The 17,163-nt window shown below is 45.7% G+C and overlaps 1 protein-coding gene across 3 annotated transcripts in view; it reads right to left on the reverse strand.

Moving 5' to 3' along the window:
* LOC131191689 (early activation antigen CD69-like) overlaps positions 1–17,163 on the reverse strand; it is a 51,722-nt gene that overhangs the window by 23,758 nt on the left and 10,801 nt on the right. The window contains exon 1 of one of the 3 annotated variants that reach the window (XM_058170097.1): positions 3,284–3,360. The exons of the other annotated variants lie outside the window; for them this stretch is intronic. The gene's annotated coding sequence lies outside the window, so the exon portion shown is untranslated. Of the gene's footprint in view, positions 1–3,283; positions 3,361–17,163 lie in introns of those variants that run through there. 3 annotated transcript variants of the gene reach the window in all.

Below are 17,163 nucleotides of genomic sequence, written 5' to 3' on the forward strand. Positions count from 1 at the left end.
AGTACATTGTAGCAGATAATTTTATGAGCTATGCTCAGGTCATACCAAAGGCGGCGTAGTTCTAAATTTTCTAAAGCTGGGAATCCTCCTTCCCCCTTTTGCACTTTTATTGTTTTTCGTTCAAATAAATATTCATGTTATTTTACTTGGCTCTATCTTTATTTTTTACATTGACCAGTAGCTGCCTCATTTCCCACCCTCGGCTTATACTCGAGTCAATAGTTTTTCCCAGTTTTTGTGGTAAAATTAGGTGCCTCGGCTTATATTCGGATCGGCTTATACTCGAGTATATACGGTAATTGTTCTAACTGTCAGGAAATTTCTCCTTCTTCTAAATCGCTTCTATGCCCATGCAGGGCCACCCAAGACGGACAGCAGGGATGAAATGTAAAATTTGTTACTACCGGTTCTGTGGGCGTGGCTTGGTGGGGGATAATGTGACTGGGTGGGCATGGCCATTTTTTTTTAACTTTTAAAAGCATTTTTTCTACAACCTCTTCGGCGGAAGAAGTTGTAAAAAAAATGTTTTTAAAAGCCTGTGATGATCAGGCAACTCAGCTGGGATTGCCAGAAGAAAAAAAGCTTTTCAAAGATTCTGATGATCCCAGCTGAGTTGCCTGATGCCAGAACCATTTTTTTTACAACCTCTTCTGCCGAAGAGGTTGTAGAAAAAATGCTTTTAAAGGGTTCTGACGATCCCAGCTGAGGCGCATGATCATCAGAGGCTTTTTTTTTCTTTTGGCCAAAGAAAAAATGCTTTCCAAAAAAAAAAAAAAACCTCTGATGATTGCGCAGCTCAGCTGGGGCGGAGGTGGGGGGGGCAGGGATTTTTGCTACCAATTCTCCAAACCACCCGTTGCCATCACTACCGGATCGGGTGATCCGGTCCAAACTGGGAGCATTTCATCCCGATGGACAGGTCATAGCAGAGAGTTCTGACAAAACAGTCCACTGGAGAAGGAAATGGCAACCCACTCCAGTATCTTTGCTCAGAAAACCCCATGGGCAGTATCAAGTCTAAATTTATGACACTGGAAGATGAGCCCCTGAGGTCATGCTCAGGTCCCCTCATGCTACTGGGTTTGAGCCGAGGGCAATTACACGTAGCTCCAGAAACAGTGAAGACTTAGCCAAAACCAAAATGACGCTCAGATGTGGATGTGTCTGGTGATAAAAAAAATGGCCACTGGCTCCTACTTATGATGGTTGCAGTGTCCTGGGGTCAGGTGATCTCCTTTTGCAACCTTCTGACAAGCAAAGTTTTAACAGTAACAGAGTTGGAAGGGACCTTGGAGGTCATCTAGTGCAACTTCCTGCGCACGCAGGAGACCTGTACTAGGGATTAAAACTGCCTGCAGAACTGCCAACCTTTCTGACCGACAAGCTCAGTGTCTTAGCCACTGAGCCACCCAGTCAGGAGACTAGTCAAGGAGGTGAAGTTAACGAGGAAGCCAGATTCACTAAATACAACTTAACTGCAGTGATTTGCTTAACAACCATGGCAAGAAAGGTTGTAAAATGGGGCAAAACTCCAAAAAGGGGGTGCGGATTCTGGCACTGTGTGGTGGGCTGCTCCCCCCCCTCCAACAGCAGAAGCCATGCAGGGCTTGCTCCTCCTCCCCCTCCCCCCCTTTGGTTTAGTTGGAGCTGGTTGAGTTGCGAGCCAAAATGTCTCTGCAGCGCCACCTAGGGGCGCATTCCTCCCTCCATTCCTAGTCGCCCTCAGCACACTCTGACAGAGATCTTCAAACGAGGCGACTTTAACACTTGTGGACTTCCGCCCTGAGTCCCTCGGAGAAGGGCGGTATAAAAATACAAATAATAAATAAATGAATAAACTCCCTCTGTTCCTAGTCGCCCTCAACACATTCACAGAGGTCTCCAAACTTGGTGGCTTTAACACTTGTGGACTTCAATTCCCAGAATTCTCCAGCCAGCATAGCTCCCTCTGTTCCTAGTCGTCCTCAATACATTCTGACAGAGGTCTCCAAATTTGGCAGCTTTAACACTTTAACACTTGTGGACTTCAATTCCCAGGATTGGAGAATTCTGGGAGGTGAAGTCAATAACTCTTAAAGCTGCCAAGTTTGGGGAGCCCTGCTCTGGCATGTCTGCCCCCTCTGACACCTTTTTATAACTCGGGCCCGTCTCCCTCTGCATGAACGTGCAGAACTACAGCTCTGGAGCCACTTTTGCTCGGAAAACGCAGCCCCTTTAAATAAAAAAAAAAACTTGCGGAGTAGCCGCGGCACTTTAAAAAAAAATCTTGCATTCTAATGCTGCCCATCCCACAGCCTCTACGATCGCCCCACCCACCGAACTGCCGGCTTCCCCGAGGCGAATGAGAGAAGCAAGGGGCGGAGATATAAATCTTTATATATAAAGGCAAGAGTTCTCCAATGGTTTACATGGGGTTATGGAGTTAGGCAAGATTTAGTGACTTAAAAACAAGAAACTAATCAATGAGTTTATAAATGACTCTGAAGGCCGAACCGAGTACTTAAAAAGCTTTCCCTAAAGCAATACATAAACATCTATGGATACACAACAGAGAAACACATCTTGAAATATGTGCAATGCCTACAGGAAATTAGGTCGAGATTTCTTTCCCCGAGTCGTAATAATTTTAGCGGGGGGGGGGACCTATAGCGGAGACCCAGGCACGAGTTCATGAATTCCGTGTAATTTTTCTCTATGCACCAAAACTTTTTATACGTTTATTATTCACTTCAGTAACTCACCGACTATCTCCACTATCCAAAGTTTGTCCTAATCTCTTGAAACCTAATGGACAACTACGCCAACGCTTTTTCGATGGACATGTGAAAAGAGTGGCAAGGCCACTTTTTCATTACTAATGTATGGCCCGTTTCAGCAATGCTATCCACCCAAATCCTGCTATACGCAGCCAGAAACATTGTACCTTGATGAACGTATCTTTTCTTTTATGTACACTGAGAGCATATGCACCAAGACAAATTCCTTGTGTGTCCAATCACACTTGGCCAATAAAAATTCTATTCTATTCTATTCTATTTAACCTGAACGGCTTACTAGAAAACAGGCAGTAGAGTCCTTTCTCCAATAATCCTACTTCTCCGAAAGGCGCAACCATCCGCTCTCTCCCCATTCCGGAGCCGAACACCAGGTAAATTTCTCACAACGGGGCCAAAGTACTTCCCAATACTGGGAAACAAGGGCGCGAAGCAGCTCCCCCAAAGCCCCGAATATTTCGCAATCTCCAGCCCAGCCGCCCTCACTGCTCTGCGCCGCATCAACTAACCTTCCAGTTACCAGGCGAAAAATCCTATATGAAGCTGTTGGACTGCAAGCCCTCTAAAGGGGACGAGACTACAAGGGTTCTTAAAGGGGCAAGATGGAACTAAAAGTCTTCTTAAAGGGGCGGGGCGGGACTAAAAATCTTCTAAAGGGGCGGAACAGCGGATCAGAGGAGATACACACACACACACACACACAAAAGAGGGAAAAGTGCCCTCTATGTCTCCGCCGCCTCAGCTTTGTCCAGAAAAGGAGTTCCTGCAGGGCTGTGATAGTGTGTTATTTTATGTGTAATAAAATACACATTTTTATATAATGAGAAGTAATAATAAGATGAGAAATTAGAATTTGAATGATGGTATTACTAAGTATACTTAATATGGTGACTGGCATAAAAGTATATCGAACTATTGATTAAATAATGAAAGATTATAATTCAATTTGAATAGGTGTTTGTTTACTAAATGTAACAAATAAAAATGTATGACGTGCAGAATCTGGTGATTTGACATAAAAATAACATTGAAATTTTGAATAACTAAATCATGGATTATAAATTGAACAAGGAAATAATGGAAGATTTTTAATATAGAATAAATGTTTGTATTATTAGAATTATATAAGCTTGTTAAAAGTAATAAATATGAATAATATTCTATTTGTATTAAAAGGTATGATACTTAGAATAGGGTTATTGGCATACAAATGACACATTGAAATATTGAATGATTAAATAATGGAAGATTATAATTTAATAAAATAGAATAGAATAGAATAGAATTTTATTGGCCAAGTGTGATTGGACACACAAGGAATTTGTCTTGGTGCATATGCTCTCAGTGTACATAAAAGAAAAGATACGTTCATCAAGGTACAACATTTACAACACAATTGATGATCAATATATCAATATAAATCATAAGGATTGCCAGCAACAAGTTATAGTCATACAGTCATAAGTGGAAAGAGATTGGTGATGGGAACTATGAAACGATTAATAGTAGTGCAGATTCAGTAAATAGTCTGACAGTGTTGAGGGAATTATTTGTTTAGCAGAGTGATGGCCTTCGGGAAAAAACTGTTCTTGTGTCTAGTTGTTCTGGTGTGCAGTGCTCTATAGCGTCGTTTTGAGGGTAGGAGTTGAAACAGTTTATGTCCAGGATGCGAGGAATCTGCAAATATTTTCACGGCTCTCTTCTTGATTCGTGCAGTATACGTGCAGTATATGTGTTACAAGGATTATATAAGCTTGTTAAATGAAACTATGATGAATACTATTTATTTGTATTAAAAAAGTATGACGCTCAGATGCCACATTGTTCACAGATTAATATGTTTGGAAAAAAATAAAAAATAAACTTTAAATATTAAGGCATCATCCATTTGTTGGTATTTGTAGAGATTTGGGTATGCATGTAAAATTGAGAAACTATTTTGAAAAGAAGCTTCTAAACTTATGCCTGTCCAGTGGTGAAATCCAAATTCTTTTACTACCAGTTCCATGGCCATGGCTTGATAGGCGTGGTGTGGCTTGGTGGGCATGGCAGGGGGAAGATACTGCAAAATCTCCATTCCCACCCCACTCCTGGGAAAGGACATTGCAAAATCTCCATTCCCACCCCACTCTGGGGCCAGCCAGAGGTGGTATTTGCTGGTTCGTCGAATGACTCAAAATTTCCGCTACTGGTCCTCCGAACAGCTCAAAATTTCTTCTACCTGTTCTCCAGAACCTGCTGGATTTCACCCCTGTGCCTGTCCCTTTAAAAGCTGGATTTCTCTCTCTGGTGAATGCAGGCTCTAGCAACGTTGATTCTGGGGTGAGTTTTGCAGGGGGGGGGGTTGGGGGGCATTTGTGTATATTGAGTGCATATTAGAAGTAAGTTAAGGCATTTTTATTATCTGCCTTTTTTAAAAAAAATGTTTCAAGTGTGAGTTTTCCTTATTACAGCCAGGCTTATTCCTGAAATTTCCAGGACCATCACATCATCTCCTGCCATCTCAGTGCAATCCTTGGTTGGAGGGAAATGAACTAATGTCAGTTTTTAGCAGCATAAAAGCTCTGGAAGGCAGTTGGGTTTCAATTCTTCTGAGTAACCAGATACTTATGATTTATATTGATATATTGATCATCAATTGTGTTGTAAATGTTGTACCTTGATGAAGGTATCTTTTCTTTTATGTACACTGAGAGCATATGCACCAAGACAAATTCCTTGTGTGTCCAATCACACTTGGCCAATAAAATTCTATTCTATTCTATTCTATTCTACATACATTCCAGCAGTAAGAAGTTTCTGGGTTCTGCGCATGCCCAAGATGGCAGCTCGGTGAGAGTGTGGAAAGGCAGAGTGAAGGCGTCCCAGCCGATGGAGTGCCTCAGCTGCCACCTTAGTCGCCTGCACCCCCTGGCCCGGTGAGAAGATCTTCCCGGCAGCCGCGGGAGGGTTTTTTTGGACCCTGGAAACTCGCGGCTGCCGAGGACGGAGCCGGGGGGGTGAGCGGCGAAATGGCGACGGCTATTTTGAGGCATGGGGCAGGGCGGCGTCCGGGCATCCTTCCTTCCCTGCGGTATTTTCCCCAACGATGACAAGGGTTCTCGGGACTTTCATGGCGTTGCGGTGTGCAGCGATGGAAGATGGTGGAAATAGCGCCGGAATCAACAACCCCCAGCGACCCTCCAGCAAGGTCCTCCACGGAGGAGCTTTGGGTGTATGGGGGGGGGTGCCGCCGCGGCAGCGAGGAAGACGGCCGCGGCGGTGGTGGAGCTTCCTCGATGGCGGCGGCGGCGGCGGCGGTTGCCCCTCCCCTCTCCCTCCTTTCCTCCAGGAATGTGTTTTTTGGACCTTTGGATCCGTTTTTATCTGGACAGTTCAGGACCATCCTCAGGATTATTGTAAAACCTGGAGGGCCCTAAATGGGGGATTGATTATTCCCTAGGGCCTACTTGATCCTGACTCCTCCCCCCCCCCCACATGTGTTGGTTTGGGGTGGGGGGTGGGGGGTGTGAGAATATGGAGAATATTAAGAATATTGAGAATATTGATGGTGAGAATACAGAGATATTGATGGTGTTAACAATCTACCACGGAAGAGCGACTGTCCCAATTTCATCATATGACAGAGCCCAATTAGTCAACTGCACTGGACTTTTTTAACATCAATGCCGGTTTGGAATGCTCACTCATTTGCCGATTTCATTTGATGAGATACTCTCTGACTGAACTTCTTAGCCTGCGGGATTCCTCCATCTCGCAGGAATGGCCCTCCACGTTATCGAGGGCCTACCTCAATGATGGGTCTTGGGACCCAGAGAGGTGGCATGCGTCCAAGAAGAACCTTTGGGGGTTTTTAAATAAGAGGTTTTTAAGGGAGGAGAGGGTAAAGACGGGTGTTGGGGGAAACCGGCAGGAAGGGTGCCAGTTCTCGCGGATGCTCATGGCTGTATTCCAGCAGGTTCGGAGGAAATAGGGGAGAATTACGTTCCTGTCTACGAGGGCTGTTCCATCGGCATGGTAAGTGGAAGGGGCAGATAGGGCAGAAGTGGGGGGCCATATGTTAAGGGGGTGCGCGCTCGCTTTTTGAAAGCGATTGCGCGCTCCGGGCCCTCTGACTTCTGTTCCCCGAGTGGCCAGAATCCTCAAAGCTTGGACCTCTGGCTGATGCTGTGCAATGCAAGGTCCGTGGTAAATAAAGCCCCCCTGATTTGTGATCTTATACAGGGGGGGGGCGTGGACCTTATGGGCATTTCGGAGACCTGGCTGGGCACAGAAGGGGGTGTTCCCCTTGTAGAAATGTGCCTGCTGGGTTTCCATGCATTTCATCAGCCGAGGGCCCAAGGTAGGGGTGGGGAGGTGGCGGTCGTTATTAAGGAGAGTCTGGAGCCGAGGGAGGCCACTGTACCTCAGATGGCCGGTTGTGAATCCCTCTTTGTGAAGTGGGGTCGTAGGAGGCAGGTGGGCTTGTTGATCACGTACCTGGCTCCTTGCTGTATGACAACAGCCCTGCCCAAGCTGTTAGAGGTGTTAGCCGGGATGGCGGTTGATACCCCTAGACTTATGGTCATGGGGGATTTCAACTTGCCATCAACCGGTGTGACATCGATGACAGCTCAGGAGTTCATGGCCTCCATGACGGCCATGGACCTGACCCAATTAGTTAACGGCCCTACTCACATCGAGGGAGGCACACTGGATCTGATTTTTGTCTCTGGACAGTGGTTGAATGATCTGGAACTAGGAAATTTAGTTATTGAACCATTGTCATGGTCAGATCATTCCCTCCGTCTGGATTTTCGGACCGCTACTCAATACCGCAGGGAGACGGAACCAATGTGTTGGTTCCGTCCCAGGTGCCTGATGGACCCGGATAGGTTCCTGATGGAGTATGGTGTATGGTGTACCAGCCATACAGCGTAGTTGGAGAGGCTCGTGCTCGACACAGTTCATCACTGAACTCCTGGTTATAATCAGCCACCGGCCTCCTCCCTTGCCTGATGGTTTTCATCCGACCTTTGGCCTTTTGCTCTGCCAGGGGGTCCTCAAACCTCCGCCTCAGTGCAGTCATAAAATGCTCGTAGTTCTGCAGTAAGGGGGAGTGGTTTGTATGTAACGACACATACCACGCAGCTGCTCTTCCGGTCAAATTATGAGTCACAGCTCTCACTTGTGCTGCCTGTGACCAGTAATCTTCCCCCCAGTCTATCATGTGGTCATTCACTTTCGCCAGGAACAGTCCCAACTCCTTCACATTTCCATCAAATTTCTCTGATAGGGGGGGAATTTTTGGCTTTTTCCTTCCCCTGCGCGACCTTGCTTGGTCAGCAGGTGGCGCCAACCCTCATCCAATTCAGCTTCCTCTGGGGAGAGATTTTCCAGCCCTGGCTCTTCAGAAATCTCACCACCCTGGAATTCACCTTTAGCTGGCCCCTTTGTATTCTCTTCCTCCTCTTCTCCCTCCCACCTGGAGGACCGAATAGGGGATTCATACCTTTGACGAGCTGTTTGTCTTTCTTTCACCTCACGGAAAAGACGAAATGCTTGCTCCAACTGGCGGTTGTCTGTTAACTCTCTCTCTTCTTGCCAATCCGATAGTCTCACCGTGCCCTTTTTTTTCCTCTTTGTTACTCCAGACTGAAACTTTTCGGCACTTGGCTTCCACTTCTCCTCTTCCAGCCTTAATTGCTCAATCCACCGATCTCTGCAATTTTCCAGCTCAGGGTTAAAAGTGTCAGCAAAAATTCCTCTGGACGCCTCCCCCAGCTCAGCCGGCAGCAGGCCTTCCATCACATTTGGGTTTTCTCCCCCCCCGGTATTGCAATTGCAATCCTGGTTGGTAGACATGATGTGTGTTCCAGCTTAATGTCAAGCTACCTCCGACAGTAAAAAGGAAAGAATTCACCTTGACTTCATTTGGAATGAAAACAAGTACTTTTACTTTTACAGTCTGGATTGCAGCCAAGCAAAGCTGGAACTGAGACAAAATATAGCTAACATATCACATCCCCCCAATTGTCCCTCCTCCTCCAGGAGGTCAGGCTGGTCTGGTCCAATGCCAACTCCTTCACGGCCCCTCGTGGTAATCTTCTTCCACAGGTCTCTGGATGTCAGTCAACTTAGGAATGCAGTGTCGGTTAGAAAAGCGCGCGCTGATAAAACACAGTAGTTAATTATCCCTCCCCCTGTTATGTCAGCCGACACCCTTAATAGGCTCCTTTCCTTCACCCTGGACGGAGGTATGATACATCTCATTTCCTTAACAGTTTATAATACAGAAATAAACAGTTTACATTCTATCTACTGATATAATCATTCAAAAGCATATGAAGACTGGAGTGGAGGCTGACATTGGCAGCAGAGATGGAAATCGAGTTAGTGAAGGACCGCGGCAGAAGACAGCGCATTGGAGGGCCATCCCTTGGCCGTTTTCCAGAAGGAACCTATAGGGACGTCCCTAGATTGGAGGGAGGAAGACCACGTTCGTCTGCGTGCTACAGATGTGGGAAAGAAGGCCACCGAGCAGCCGACTGTGGAGTTAAGTTGATACCAAGCGCGACCTCTGGTGGTGAAAAGGAGCCAGTGAAGCCAGCGGCTAAGGCGCGGAAACCAGCAAAAGTGGGGGAGGGCGTTGCCAAGAAGGGCACGCCCATCAAGGAGGATGGCGAAGTGTCGACCGATACTGACGACAGCAAAACCACGTCAGAGTCCGATGAAGACCTTCTGGTGAGTTGGGCACGGGGCCCCTTGGACATTCCAGTTAATCTACATGTACCCTCTTCGGGTAATAAGGGGGAACTGCTAGCACTACTCGATTCTGGATGCACTAGATGTATGGTCAGTCCCGAACTAGTAGAAAAAATGGAACTAAGGTTGAGAACCTTAAGTAGGCCCATAGCTTTTGCCCAGTTAGATGGCTCTGTGGCAGGGGGAGGCCCGCCCATTTCGTAACGGAACCCATAGAAATGATAATAGGAGACCACCGAAATTCTGAACTTCATAGTAGCCCCAGGAATGGACCAACCCCTGTTGTTAGGCTTGTCATGGTTATGAAATGGAACCCCCATATTAACTGGAGAACGGGAGTCCTACGTTTCCGTTCCAAAGCCTTAAAAGGGGAAAAGGGGAAACCCAAGAAGGAACCTACCGTGACCTTGCACCAGGATAAGTTGGGGGCAATGATTGAACGTATAGACGGGGAAGAAAGAATACCCAAGGAATACTGGGACTTACGAGAAGTCTTTAGTGAGAAAGCATCAGACGTACTTCCTCCCCATAGGCCTATTGACTGTGCCATAGACATCCTTCCGGGGGTAAAGCTTCCAAAGCCAAAAGCTTATCCCATGACCCAAAAGGAATTGGGAGAGCTACGTAAATTCATAGACAAAACCTAGAGCGGGCTTTATCCAACCGGCTAGGCCTCGTGTGGCGGCGCCAGTGATGTTCCGGGAAAGAAAGATGGCTCCTTTCGTCTTATAGTTGACTATAGGAACCTAAACGCGGTGTACCAAAACATATATCCCATGCCACTCATGAAAGATATGTTAGCACATTTAGCGAAAGGAAAATTCTTCACCAAACTGGACCTGCGAGAAGCCTACTACAGAGTTCGTATAAAAGAGGGGGATGAATGGAAAACCGCTTTCAACTGTCCACTAGGATGTTTCCAGTTTCGAGTACTGCCATTTGGACTGCAGGGGGCGCCCGCAGTTTTTATGCAACTAATAAATGAAATACTCCATCAGCATTTATTCAAAGGAGTTCTTGTCTACCTTGACGACATACTTATCTATACAGAAACAATGGAAGAACATATTAAACTAGTAAGAGCTGTACTCAAAAAGTTATTATCTGCAGAACTATATTGCAAGCTATCCAAATGTGATTTCCATCAAACCAAAATAGACTACTTAGGGTATCGATTTCGCTGATGGGTTAGAAATGGATCCAGAAAAAGTGAAAGCTGTCTTGGAATGGGCCCCCCCACGCACACGCAAGCAACTCCAAAGTTTTTTAGGATTCGCAAATTTCTATCGTCAATTCATCCCCTCCTTTGCTCAAATTGCTTTACCAATCACTAACCTCTTAAAAACTAAAGGAGACACGAAACCCAAACCATCATTACCTCTCGAATGGACAATGGAATGTCAGGCTGCATTTGAAAAATTAACACGACTCTTTGCCGCTGAACCTATTTTAAAGCACCCTGACATGGATGTTCCTTTTGTAATACAAGCTGATGCAAGTGATGTAGCAGTCGGAGCCGTCCTGCTCCAAAACAATGCTGATGGTAATTTACAACCCTGTGCTTTCACTTCTCGAAAATTGACTGAAACTGAAAGGCGATGGGCTATTTGGGAAAAGGAAGCATTTGCAGTTCATTGGGCTCTACGGACATGGAGACAATTCTTAGAAGGTTCAAATCATCCTTTTGAAGTTTGGACTGATCACAAAAATCTAGAAGCTCTAAAGACTCCTAGAAAACTTTCACGTAAACAAGCCGCTGGGCTCAATATTTTAACCGCTTTAATTTTACTTTACATTATATTCCTGGGGAAAAACTTCTTAGCAGATGCTCTCTCACGCTTACCCCAATACAATTGCACTCGCCCGAGGTGGTTCAACCAATACTTCCTGCAACAGTTAGCAGCCCCAGCAATAACTAGAAGCCACTCCAAAGCTGACCCCTCACTCCCAGATGAACTAACCAAGTCGTTTAAAGAAGCTTTAAACACCGATGACTGGTACTTAACTCATTCCATGAATGCACACTCCGTGATGGACTAGCTTGGATTGAAACAAAACTATATGTTCCTCTATCACTCAGAGAAACCATCCTACAACGATGCCATGATGCCAAAATGGCAGGGCATTTTGGATTTGTGAAAACTTTGCATCTTCTTAAAAGACAGTTTTGGTGGCCAAGTCTTAAAAAAGACATTCAAGCATATGTAGCAAGTTGCCCTATTTGTGCATCATCCAAAAGACCTCCGGAAAACCTCCTGGACTACTTCAAACAGTAGCCAGACCAGGAACCCCATGGAAAGAAATATCCATGGATTTCATAGTGGAATTACCTGAAAGTTCAGGCAATACTGTTATATGGGTTGTGACTGACCTTTTCTCCAAACAAGTCCATTTTATTCCATGTTCGAAAATACCCTCCTCAAAGACTCTAGCAAAGTTGTTTGTACAGCACATTTATAGACTTCACGGAGTTCCTGATCGCATCATTTCAGATCGAGGAGTTCAATTCACTTCTCAATTTTGGAAAGAATTTTACGACTCATTGGTTCCGCCAAGGATTAAGCTCTTCCCATCATCCTCAAACTAATGGAAGCTGTGAACGCTCAAACTGTACTAGAACAATATCTGCGATGTTATGTTAACTACCAGCAAGACAATTGGGCAGATCTCTTGCCTTTTGCTGAAGTTGCCTACAACAACTCAATTCATAGTAGCACTGGATTTACTCCTTTAAAATAGCTTCAGGTCAAGATTTTGTTCCTATCTCAGAACTCCCAAAGGAAGAAACTACTGTTTCCTCTTTGTCAGAATGGATAGATCAAATACAAAGCACATGGAAAATGACTGCAAGGCGATCGACGACGCCACCGTGCATAAAAAACAAGCAGATAAAAAAAGGTCCCCTGAGAACAAATATCAAGTGGGCGATAAGGTTTATCTTTCCACCAAATATCTTCAAACCACTCAGAAATCTAAGAAACTTGGACCCAAATATGTGGGACCTTTCCCCATAGTAAAATCATCAACCCGTGACGGTACAACTACAATTACCAAAAACACTTAGAAGAATCCACCCCGTTTTCCATGTGGGTTTGCTGAAACCTGAACACACGTCTTCTTTCCCTCCTAACCATACACCCCCTCCTACACCAATTCTCACAGAGCGAGAACAACACTTTGAAATAAAAGAAATTTTAGACTCAAGAAAACATAGAAATAAAATTCAATATCTTATTTCCTGGAAACACTTCCGTTATCCCAAGCTGAATGGGTGAACAAAGAAGATGTTCGTGCTTCGGAAAAGATAGCACAATTCTATAAAAAATATCCTGATAAACCCTAACTTCTCTTTTTTCTTTCTAGGACTGACGTCCTTGTTGCAGGAGGGCCGAATGTCAGCCTCCACTCCAGTCTTCATATGCTTTTGAATGATTATATCAGTAGATAGAATGTAAACTGTTTATTTCTGTATTATAAACTGTTAAGGAAATGAGATGTATCATACCTCCGTCCAGGGTGAAGGAAAGGAGCCTATTAAGGGTGTCGGCTGACATAACAGGGGGAGGGATAATTAACTACTGTGTTTTATCAGCGCGCGCTTTTCTAACCGACACTGCATTCCTAAGTTGACTGACATCCAGAGACCTGTGGAAGAAGATTACCACGAGGGGCCGTGAAGGAGTTGGCATTGGACCAGACCAGCCTGACCTCCTGGAGGAGGAGGGACAATTGGGGGGATGTGATATGTTAGCTATATTTTGTCTCAGTTCCAGCTTTGCTTGGCTGCAATCCAGACTGTAAAAGTAAAAGTACTTGTTTTCATTCCAAATGAAGTCAAGGTGAATTCTTTCCTTTTTACTGTCGGAGGTAGCTTGACACTTGGGCCGTTCCCTGAAGATCTGGCCCACGGCTCGGCTGAGGAGCTAGTCGCGGCCTGGGAACGGGCCGCGGCCAGAGCTTTGGACCGTGTTGTGCCTTTGCGGTCTCTGACCCCGCACAGAACTCACCCGGCTCCTTGGTTCTCTGAGCAGCTGAGGGAGATGAAGCACCGGAAAAGACGCCTAGAGAGCGTTTGGAGGTCCAGCCGTTCGGAAGCTGACCGAACACTAGTTAGGTCATTTATTTAGACCTACCTAGTGGCATTGAGGGAGGCTAAGCGTATTTATGTTTCCTCCCTGATTGCATCGGCAGATAACCTCCCGGCCGCCTTGTTTCGGGTGACCCGTTCTCTCCTGCATCAGGAGGTTCGGGATGACCCGTTACACGGGCGGGCCGAGGATTTTAGTAAGTATCTGCACGATAAAATCGCTCAGCACCGGGACGGATTGGACCAAAATTGGGTAGATCCAGGTGAGATGACAAAGACAAGTCTTGTTGAGAACATCTGGGATGAGTTTGATACTGTGGCTCCTGAGGACGTGGACAGGTTGCTGGGAAGGCTGAATGCCACCACATGTTTATTGGACCCGTGCCCCTCCTGGTTGGTGCTGGCCACACAGGAGGTTACACGAGGCTGGCTCCAGGGGATTATTAACGCTTCTCTGTTGGAGGGTGTTGTTCCTACCGCCTTGAAAGAGGCGGTGGTGAGGCCCCTCCTCAAGAAGCCTTCCCTGGACCCAGCTGTTTTGGGAAACTATTGTCCCGTCTCCAACCTTCACTTCGTTGCAAAGGTTGTTGAGAGTGTGGTGGAACGTCAGTTACCCCAGTACCTGGATGAAACAGTCTATCTGGACCCGTTCCAGTCCGGCTTTCGACCTGGGTATAGCACAGAGATAGCTTTGGTCGCGTTGGTTGATGATCTCTGGAGGGCTAGGGACAGAGGTTATTCCTCTGCCCTGGTCCTTTTAGATCTCTCAGCGGCTTTTGATACCATCGACCATGGTATCCTGCTGCGCCGGCTGGGGAGTTTGGGAGTGGGAGGCACCGTTTTTTGGTGGTTCTCCTATCTCTCCGACCGGTCGCAGACGGTGTTGGCAGGGGGGCAGAGATCGACTGCGAGGCACCTCATGTTTGGGGTGCTGCAGGGGTCGGTTCTCTTGCCTCTCCTGTTCAACATCTATATGAAGCCGCTGGGTGAGATCATCAGTGGTTTTGGGGTGAGTTACCAACTTTATGCTGATGATACTCAGCTATACATTTCCACCCCAGACCACCCCAACGAAGCGGTCGAAGTGCTGTCCCGGTGTTTGGAGGCTGTGTGGGTCTGGATGGGGAGAAACAGACTCAAGCTCAACCCCTCCAAGACGGAGTGGCTGTGGATGCTGGCATCCCAGTACAGCCAGCTGCGGCTGACTGCTGGGGGCGAGTCACTGGCCCCGCTGGAGAGGGTGCGCAACTTGGGCGTTCTCCTGGATGGACGGTTGTCCTTTGAAGAACATCTGACAACCATCTCCAGGAGAGCTTTTTATCAGGTACGCCTGATTCGCCAGTTGCGCCCCTTTCTAGACCGGGATTCCCTATGCACAGTCACTCATGCTCTTGTCACTTCTCGCGTGGACTACTGCAATGCTCTCTACATGGGGCTCCCCTTGAAGAGCACCCGGAGGCTCCAGTTGGTCCAGAATGCGGCTGCGCAGGTGATAGAGACAGCCACTCATGGCTCCCATATAACACCTCTCCTGCGCAAGCTGCACTGGCTGCCTGTGGTCTTCCGGTTGCACTTCAAGGTATTGGTTACCACCTTTAAAGCGCTCCATGGCTTAGGACCGGGGTATTTACGGGATCGCCTTCTGCCACCGTTTGCCTCCCACAGACCCATGCGTTCCCACAGGGAGGGCCTCCTCAGGGTGCCGTCAGTCAAACAATGTCGGCTGGCGCAGGACTGGCATGGAATTAGTTTTATTATCTCTAATTTTAAATGGGGTTTTAGGGTTTTTATGTATTTTAAATTATGGGCCAAATTTAATAAGTTTTTTATTAGTGTTTTTATCTGTATTGTTCCTCCTTGTTGTTGATTTGATCTGGCTGTGAACCGCCCTGAGTCCTTCGGGAGAAGGGCGGTATAAAAATTACATCATCATCATTATCATCATCATCATCATCATCATCATCATCATCATCATCATTATTATTATTATTATTATTATTATTTTAATAATAATTGCAGGATTTCAAATACAACCTGGGAGGATCCATTCCAGGTTTTGCTGACTAACCAAAGATTTGTGACAGGTGGAGATTTGACAGTTTCATAGAAGATTCTTGGAACTTTTGCTTTTTAAAAAAAAAAACTTTGTAGAATTATTACTTTCAAGCAGCCTTGAGGTCTGTGGGACTTTTGCTGCTGTTGCTTCTTTTACATTCTTTTAGTTTCAAATGGGAGTGGATGGGGCAGCCTAAGGAACAAATTTGTTTCCAGCAGCATGCAATTAAAAATGCTGGCTCATAAAATAACATTAATTTCCTCTTTGCAGGAGGTAAGGGATGTTCTCTTTTTTCCTGTTCTCTTAAGTACTGACAGGTGGGTAAATCACATTATTGCATTTGATTTCACTATTATGCAGTAACATGCCAATGCCTCATTCTATTTGTGTGTTTGCCCAAATACACAAGTAGTGTTTGTCATACTTATATTTATTCAACTAATTACAAAGCAGTTTGGGATATTAAAAACAAATGTGGGAGAATTTCAAAGAATGAAATATTTTGGGAAATATTAAAAAAGCAGAATATTATATTTCCCCAAAGGGAGGAATGAAGAAACATGCTCAGTCTTTCTTAATAGCCCCTCCCCAGCGGATATTTTGTGCCCATTAAGAAAGACTGGGCCAGCTTAAATAATAATAATAATAATAATAACAACAACAACAACAGCAGCAGCAGCAGCAGCAGCAGAGTTGGAAGGGACCTTGGAGGCCTTCTAGTCCAACCCCCTGCCCAGGCAGGAAACCCTACACCACTTCAGACAAATGGTTATCCAACATCTTAAAAATTTCCAGTGTTGGAGCATTCACAACTTCTGGAGGCAAGTTGTTCCACAAAAGACCTTCAGCTTCAGGGTGATGGGATTAAAAAGAACAGGGCATGTCCCTTTAGGACATAATAGATTAACCCACTACCATTTAGCAGAAGACACAGAGCTCACTACATTGTACAATCTCCTAAGTGCATTTCAGACATCGCACAACCCATCCACCCCCAGCAGCATCTCTGAAACTTATAAAAATCCGTATGTACTCATCAAACCAATTGGTCAGCTGACCCAGGACTGCTGTTGGTTCTGTTCATCATTCATCATTAAACTTTCTTTCCAATCAGTCTCTTTGTTTTCAGTGTCTTTCTCCCAGCTTGGAACTGAACCAGATGGATATTTCTTCCAACACAAACTAACTGTATTTTTCGGAGTATAAAATGCTCCGGACTATAAGACGACCTATCTATTTTGGGGAGGAAAACAAGAAAAAAAAAATCTGCCTCTGCCTCCCAGCAATTTGCCTCCTTGCAGCAAACAGCCCGTTTCAGCTTCAGCACAGCCTGATTAGCACAAGCAGCTGATTGTCGCTTGGATCGGCCTCCCGAAGATCAGCTGTTTCAGGCTTCAGGGATTGCCATTGCCTATTTCCACCTCCAAGTGTGGGCGGGGCTACATTCAGTGTATAAGATGCACCCAAATTTTCACCCTCTTTTAAGGGGGGAAAAAGTGTGT

Source organism: Ahaetulla prasina, chromosome 2 (assembly GCF_028640845.1).
Source record: "Ahaetulla prasina isolate Xishuangbanna chromosome 2, ASM2864084v1, whole genome shotgun sequence".
NCBI lineage: Eukaryota > Metazoa > Chordata > Lepidosauria > Squamata > Colubridae > Ahaetulla > Ahaetulla prasina.